We start from the raw sequence: 8,617 nt of genomic DNA on the forward strand, positions 1-8,617 counted from the left end.
GTCAAAAATGGAAAATGTATATAAATATTGTCATGAACCTTTGAACTTGTAAAAAATCATGAAAAGCGCGTTCGAAGGACCAAAAATGACATTCAAAATGTGAATTTAGTCGAAAATTATTTTTTGGCCGACTAGCCGACTAGTCGGCCGACTAATCGGCCACCCAAGCGCCGACTAGTCGGTAGTCGGCCTAGTCGGCCAAATCAATAGTCGGTACATCCCTAATATTCTGTCAAACAAGTCTGTCGGTAAATAAGAACTAAGAAAACTATAGGTATCCTTTTCTCTAGCACCCTAAAGAAAAAGATGCATATAGTTTTCTTTGTTCTTATTTACTGACAGACTTGGTTGACAGAGTATATTTTACATTGCTATTTGCTCAAATTATTAATAAAACAAACAAACTCATTTTGCACTCGATCTAGATATAAAACACACACATTCCTACCAACCATTCCACCATTTAAAACCATTCTGGGAATTCTGTTCTGTCAGTGATTGAGTGAATGAATGAATGGAATGAGTGTGATATTCTTTGGCTCAGTGCAACGACACTGACTTGAGTGTTACGCGCTGTCATTTGAAAGTCACATTAGAAGTTGCACTTCAAAATACTTGATAAAGTTTCTATCAAAAATTGTATTGCCAGCAATGTACGTATACTATACTTAGTAATCTTAGTAAAGACACTTGACAAGTCAAGGCAATGACAGCTCATAATAAGTATTGGAGGTTTGGTACTAATAAAAATTAAGAAGTGCACGCAGACATTGAATGTGCGGATATCGGAAAATTAATTTGGCAGTTATTTTAAATAACTATAATTTGCTGATATACGCAAACGACTGCTTATGGATCAATATTATTATCAGTTTTAATAAATGCACGGGGTGGTAATACACTCATCATCCTCCTTGCGTAATCCCGGCATTCGCCGCGGCTCATGGGAGCCTGGGGTCAGCATTTCTATAAAAGTTTGTACATAGCTACGCCAGCAAATTTTAATTGATCCTATTTTGTTACCAACATTTAGTGATATAGTCGACTTTCGTAAGATATATTCATGATAATTGTTATAATTAAGAAAATATAGATACTAGAGAACCTTATACCAAATAAAACTTAAAAATCTCAATTCATGAAATCAATATTGGTAACAGAAAAGGAATAAAAAAAAACAAATTTAACTTTTTCCTTAATTTTAGTACAAACTATTCGAGAACTGCTGTCGCACGCATTAAATCTATATAATATATATAAACGGCAAAGTCCTGAGTGACTGACTGACTTAAATCAACGCACAGCCCAAACCGCTAGTGCTAAAGATTCCTTTGGCACGTAGGTTACTTTTAAGGTCTAGGGGCGCACTAAGAAAGGACACCTTACACAGATCAACCTAGCCCCAAACTAAGCAAAGCTTGTACTATGGTTGCTAGGAGACGATATAGGTACTTACTTATATAGATAATTACATACTAATATACAAAGAAAACATCCATGACTCAGGAACAAATATCTGTGCTCATCACACAAATACACTCCCTTACCGGACAACTAATTCGCTGCTCCGCTGATTCAGGACCGCTTTTCGGTGAAGGAAAACATCGTGAGGAAACTGGACTAATTCCAATAAGGTCTAGTTACCCTTTGGGTTGGAAGGTCAGATGGCAGTAGCTTTCGTAAAAACTAGTGCCTAAGCCAAATCTTGGGATTAGTTGTCATAGCGGACCCCGGGCTCCCATAAGCCGCGGCAAATGCTGGGATAACGCAAGGAGGATGATGACCGGACAACTAATTCCAAGATTTGGCATAGCCACCAGTTTTACGGTGGTAATACACTGTAGTCATTTAATAAACTGACTATAACCCCACTTGCCCAGCCACACACACGCTCACTGTGTGCGTTAGAGACGCCGAGAGAAAGTCCTCGTGGCCCATTCACGGGCAGCATACAAATATTTGTGGACACCTACACTTCCAAAAACGGGTTTAGGCCTTTCTCGTTGCGATATCGGAGGACGTCGAGATTTACTAATTTACGTCTAAGTATAGTCAACCAATCTGAATCCTAGTTAAATAACCCTTTCACAGTAAAAGTCAAACTGACTTCTATAGCACACTAGCTTTTTCCCGCGGCTTCGTCCGCGGACGTAATCTTGTTTTTCCATACAAACTTTGGACCCCCATTTCACCATTTTCACCCCCCTTAGGAGGTGAACGTTGAAAAATCTTTAGTGCTCCTCTACAGTACTCTACACCTTACAAGGAACCTACGTGCAAAATTTGAAATCTCTAGGACGAGCAGCGGTTTTGGCTGTGCGTTTACATGTCAGTCAATCAGTTAGTAAATTTTTTCTTTTACCTATATATTTAGACAAAGCACGTTGTCAATACGACAGAGTTCTAGAGTGGCCTACGATAATTGGTTGACTGTACCTACTGAGATTGACAATGCACTATGAGTGGGGTCTTCAAGAAGCAGGTATTTAGGGTTCTCACAGGTCGGCAACGCATAAGAGCTTCTCCTGATGTTGCTTATGTCCATGGGCTGCGACGACTGCTTCCCATCAGGTGGCTCGTCTGCTCGATTGATGCCTAAAAACTTTAAGAATATTAGAGATGAATGTTGAGGGATGGAGAGGGAGAGGTAAACCCAAACAACGATGGATGGATCGTGTGGAAGAGGATATTAGAAAGAAAGTACTTTACCCAAGCTGGCCAACACCGGAGTCAATGGAGGAATATGATTCGAGCCCTACACCCTGATAGAGGTACAGTATAATAAAGAGTACTATCGTACAGTATGGCTCCCGCTCCCCGCTGAAAGTGCCGCCCACCCGTTCTCGGTTACCTTACAGTTAGGTACCGCCCGTCAAAAACGCGAACAGTCTATATCTCACTCATACAAGCATGGTACGCGTTCACCTACACGAGCTTAGACTGTGTGCTAGGAACGCGTCTCTTTCATATATTTAATCGCCAGTGTCATAGGTGTGCTCGAGGGTAACATGACTTTAAGAAGAAGAAGATAGGACAAACACTGTAGATATATCGAACTAGGGAACAAAAATTAGGCGTAGTCGGTAGTGACCCTGCCGGTTAAGCCGCGGTCCTGGGATCGAATCCGTATTTGCTAGTAGGATGAATCCTGACTGCACTTTCCACCAAGTGAATTTCTGGTCAAATTATTTACCTGTTTCCTTAAAAATATACAAATTATTTTACTAAATATGTATTTTCTCGGCTCGGCCACCGGACTAGTCGCTTGTTCTTTCCTGTATAATATCTAATTCGGTTTATAACGTTGATATACCTTTTTTTTTTTGTGAGCGGCGAATTATGAATGAATTCATTGATAAATTCGCCATGAACTTTTGCAGCTCACTGTACGTAAATCAGTAGTACAATTTAGAGATTATTCTGTTTGACAGACATTGTTAAAATTAATCGTTAATTACAAGGAACGACGTAATGACTAAGAATGTAAGTAATTGTACACTGTAAAATATGTGAACATCGCTCATTAGAGGTTCCCACTTAACAATGTTACCGCTAAGGGAAATTATTTGTGTCAGTAATTACTAGGTGTAAATAAAGTAAAGCTAGCGCACTGTTATGTAATTATTGTGATAATTTTGAGTCATGGAGGTTCGTTTCCATTATAATGAAACATACCTAATATACCTATGTTAAATGAGTGGTGCCTGTCTTAGAGCGTTTTCATTTCACAATATCTGGCCCCGTAGCCGAATGGCATTTCTCCGACGCCAAACGAAAGCGATACGCCGCTGGCTCTGTCGCGCCAATACGCAAGCGCGATAGAGATAGATATCTACTAGCGCTTCGTTTCGTGAGCGTTTCGTGAGCGATTGTGCCATTCGGCTAGCCACCCTGGTCCTGTAGCCAAATGGCAGTGCGATGCGAAACGCCGCAGCAGGTTTAGCACATGATTGCCGCGAGAGTATATCGCCGCGAGAAAGACTACCCGTCATTATGTCATTAATACAGTTAGAAGAAGACGTGTCATCTATCTCGCGGCAATCATGTGCTAGGCCTACAGAAATGTAGTCTGGCTCTGTCGCGCCAATACGCAAGAGCGATAGAGATAGCTACGAAAGAGATATTATCGCGAGCGTTTCGTGAACGTTTGAGCATTCGGCTACGAACACATATCCATTATCGGAAGGGAAAGATGTATAAGGCAGTTTCAATAACAATAACGTACTTTTAATTCAATATAAAGCCTATACAAACGATTATTGGGGAATCCCCGATGCGGCAATGTAAGCGTGTTAGAGGCGGTGTCTTGCCAACATTAAATAGTGATTACTACAATACAGATTTCAAATGTTATTTTATAAGACCAGATATAAAGATATTTGCCTTAAATTCGTTTAATCCGTTATCATTGGACAAAAAAAGGTAATAATAAGTATTAACTATATTGCAAATTTGAGATTTCTTACTTTAGAAAAAATACATCTAGAAAAAAAACTGTTTTTTCACGGTTTTTTATCACATGTTTTTACTACGTCGGTGGCAAAAAATACGGCCCACCTGTTTTAAGCGGTCACCGTAACCTATGGACGCCTAACTCAAACAGTGTCAACTGTTGCCACCCCATTAGAAACTTGTACCTTTTTTGATATATCACAGCAAAAAGGAGTGTACATCCGATATCGGATTGGACGACTAAGATAGACGGAACAATATGGTTCCGTAAGTCCTCCCGTCATCAGCACACCGCACCCTCGTTGAGCTTCACATGGCACGAATCCTTACTTACAGCGACAGGATCTCACACAACACTATGAGTACGGCAGTGATCACTTACCATCAGGTGACCTGTCGTCTCGTTTGCCTCCCTATCACATAAAAAAAAAATGTCTTTTGACCTAGAATTATGCGTGCTCTCACGGTGTCAAATCCCAGTTGAGAATATTATCTCATAATTATAAATATTTCTTACTAGCTTTTGCCCGCGGCTTCGCTCGCGTTAGAAAGAGACAAAAAGTAGCCTATGTCACTCTCCATCCCTTCAACTATCTCCACTTAAAAAATCACGTCAATTCGTAGCTCCGTTTTGCCGTGAAAGACGGACAAACAAACAGACACACACTTTTCCATTTATAATATTAGTATGGATTTGTCCCTGCGCTGGTGGCCTAGCGGTAAGAGCGTGCGACTTTCAATCCGGAGGTCGCGGGTTCGAAACCTGGCTCGTACCAATGAGTTATTTGGAACTTATGTGCGAAATGTCATTTGATATTTGCCAGTCGCTTTTCGGTGAAGGAAAACATCGTGAGGAAACCGGACTAATTCCAATGAGGCCTAGTTACCCTTTGGGTTGGAAGGTCAGAGGGCAGTCGCTTTCGTAAAACTAGTGCCTATGCCAAATCTTGGGATTAGTTGTCACAGCGGACCCCAGGCTCCCATGAGTCGCGGCAAATGCCGGGATAACGCAAGGAGGATGATGAGTATGGATTTGTCCCGTGTGGTGACGGGTTAAGAGTTTCACCACCCCGTCTCTTCCCGTGGGTGTCGTAGAAGTCGACTGTGGGATTATGGGTTAACTTGTGGCGTAGGCGAGAGGCTGGCAACCTGTCATTGCAATGTCACAGTCATTCGTTTTCTTTCAACCCCTTATATGTAAAGAATGGCACGGAAACTTGAATAGTTTCATGTGCTCTGCCTACCCTTTATGGGATACGGGCGTGGTATGTATGTATGTAAATATTTCTTACTTAATAACTAAATTGTGCTGGAAGTATTCTTATGCGCCTATAAATTATTGTAGGCCTTCGTATAATTCAGTTATAACAAGTAATTATGCGATATCGCGTAATATATTATTATGTTTGTCATTATAGACAGAAAATTTGAAATCCATAACATATTTTGGTGTAGGTACTGTATTTATTGCATGTAATCTAGTTTATACCTTGTTATTGTTGTTGTTGTTGTTGTTGCTTGTTTAGACGACCGGTCTGGCGCAGTCGGTAGTGACTCTGCCTGCTACGCCGCGGTCCCGGGTTCGAATCCCGGTAAGGGCATTTATTTGTGTGACGAGCACAGATATTTGTTCCTGAGTCATGGATGTTTTCTATGTATATAAGTATTTGTATATTATATATATCGTTGTCTGAGCCACAACACAAAGCCTTCTTGAGCTTACCGTGGGGCTCAGTCAATCTGTGTAAGAATGTCCTATAATATTTATTAATTTATTTTATTTTATACCTGGGACTGCGGAATAACTTACGGAATATATATTGGTCACTGGTTCCATCCTTAGCGAGTGTTGAGGACACTCTCTGATATAGGTAATTAGGTTTATTTGAATGTATTTTATTTATTTTGAGGAATCGCTTTAATTATATAAATGAATTGATCTTCGCAACACATGTATTATAAGATATTGCGTTTTTCTTTCTGTTGTGACACTGACTTATTAGGGTTCCGTAGCCAACTAGGAACCCTTATAGTTTCGCCATGTCTGTCTGTCCGTCCGTCCGTCCGTCCGTCCGTCCGTCCGTCCGTCCGTCCGTCCGTCCGTCCGTCCGTCCGCGGATAATCTCAGTAACCGTAAGCACTAGAAAGCTGAAATTTGGTACCAATATGTATATCAATCACGCCCACAAAGTGCAAAAATAAAAAATGGAAAAAAATGTTTTATTAGGGTACCCCCCCTACATGTAAAGTGGGGGCTGATTTTTTTTTTCATATCAACTCCAACGTGTGATATATTGTTGGATAGGTATTTAAAAATGAATAAGGGTTTACTAAGATCGTTTTTTGATAATATTAATATCTTCGGAAATAATCGCTCCTAAAGGAAAAAAAAGTGCGTCCCCCCCTCTAACTTTTGAACCATATGTTTAAAAAATATGAAAAAAATCACAAAAGTAGAACTTTATAATTACTTTCTAGGAAAATTGTTTTGAACTCGATAGGTTCAGTAGTTTTTGAGAAAAATACCAAAAACTACGGAACCCTACACTGAGCGTGGCCCGACACGCTCTTGGCCGGTTTTTTATTTCAACTCCTTGGCAACAGCAACCGACTAGGAGGTCGTAATATTTTAAAAGAGGTTTTGAATTAAGGCGCAGACCATACCTATGATCTGAAACTTAACTACGTATAAATAGTAAGGATGGGTCTCGATTGAAGATTTTTATGTTTATTTGTCAATAAATAGGTACAGTACACCCTATGGCGTCTACAAGCATTTCTTCTTCACAATTCATTTGCAGTTTACAATGATTACAGAAGACCCTTTATGTTTATGCTATCTCATAAATTAACCATATTTTATTATAATTTCAATCTGGTATGTATTTGACATACGAGTATACTTATATAGATTGCTCACCAATATAACAAGATGATATTAAAAAAATAAGCACATAACTTTAATTAACTATGGTAGACAACAGGCGGTCTTAATGCTAAAGAGCGATCTCTTCCAGACAACCTTTGGGTAGTGGAGACAAGACACAAAAAACAACTGATTTGAGTAGGTGATGCAGTGAGTGATAAAAAACGTCAAATAATCTTAATACTAATAAACATAGGTACATAAAAAGGAAATAAAATAAACCTAATTATACTTTACATATATAAATACTATAACAGCACAGCTACGAATGTACATAGATCAAAAACAATGCGGCCAATAGCGATAAAGGAAAATGAAACAGGACCATCAATAAATATTGTATTATGGAATAGATACATAATATTCTTTTACTTATGCATGTAGGTAGTTAACAATGTTTTCTGGTCTTTTTTTATAACATATAGGATAGATTTTATTCACATGCTCTTTATGGAAGAAAGAATGTTTATTAAACTTGACATTAACTAGGTTCTCACTATTCATTTTCATTATGATTAGAAGCGAGGTCAGATACGGCGGAACGCTACATTACCTCTTTGAACTCTAGAATTTTCTGCGAATTTTAACAAATTCGAAGCTTTCTAAACAATCGATACGGCTGACGGTAGCTGCCAAAGAAGAAAGTTGATATACGCGGAAATTATTCACGATCAAATGTAAACTTGGTTCTGTCTAATCGCCTTCGAATCACTGTCAAGTTCTAGGTCAAAGAACAACGCGCGTATTGTTCTACCCAGAACTTTATCATTATCCATTGTTACTTTTTTGATGTTAAATTAGCTTGCGTGTCATTATGTAAAAGATGGAAAGAAATGATTATCAGTCGTCTAAGGTTTACGTCACGTTATCAATCACATGAGGCATATTAACATACATAACTTTGAGTGAAAGTACGGGCTCGCCTGCTCATACTAATGTTCAAAATGTTTAAAGATTCCGACTTGGCCTCGCACTTTTCTCCGACAAGACGCAAGTTGGTAAACAAGGTGAATAAATTAATCGATTCAAACTAGCCGTACTCATCGATTCAAAGAACAGATAATTTAGCCTAGATATCTATTTGTCTACTTTCATTATGACTACAATATTCAAATTATTTAAAAAGGAATGGGTCAAACAGATTTGAATGTATGGGTAATTGGTTATATCTCTCCTGTGGACATTGCAAAAGTTAAGAAAATCTAGTGCTAATTTTTAGACGACAATCTAATGACGGGA

Source organism: Leguminivora glycinivorella, chromosome 14, assembly GCF_023078275.1.
Source record: "Leguminivora glycinivorella isolate SPB_JAAS2020 chromosome 14, LegGlyc_1.1, whole genome shotgun sequence".
NCBI classification, from domain to species: domain Eukaryota; kingdom Metazoa; phylum Arthropoda; class Insecta; order Lepidoptera; family Tortricidae; genus Leguminivora; species Leguminivora glycinivorella.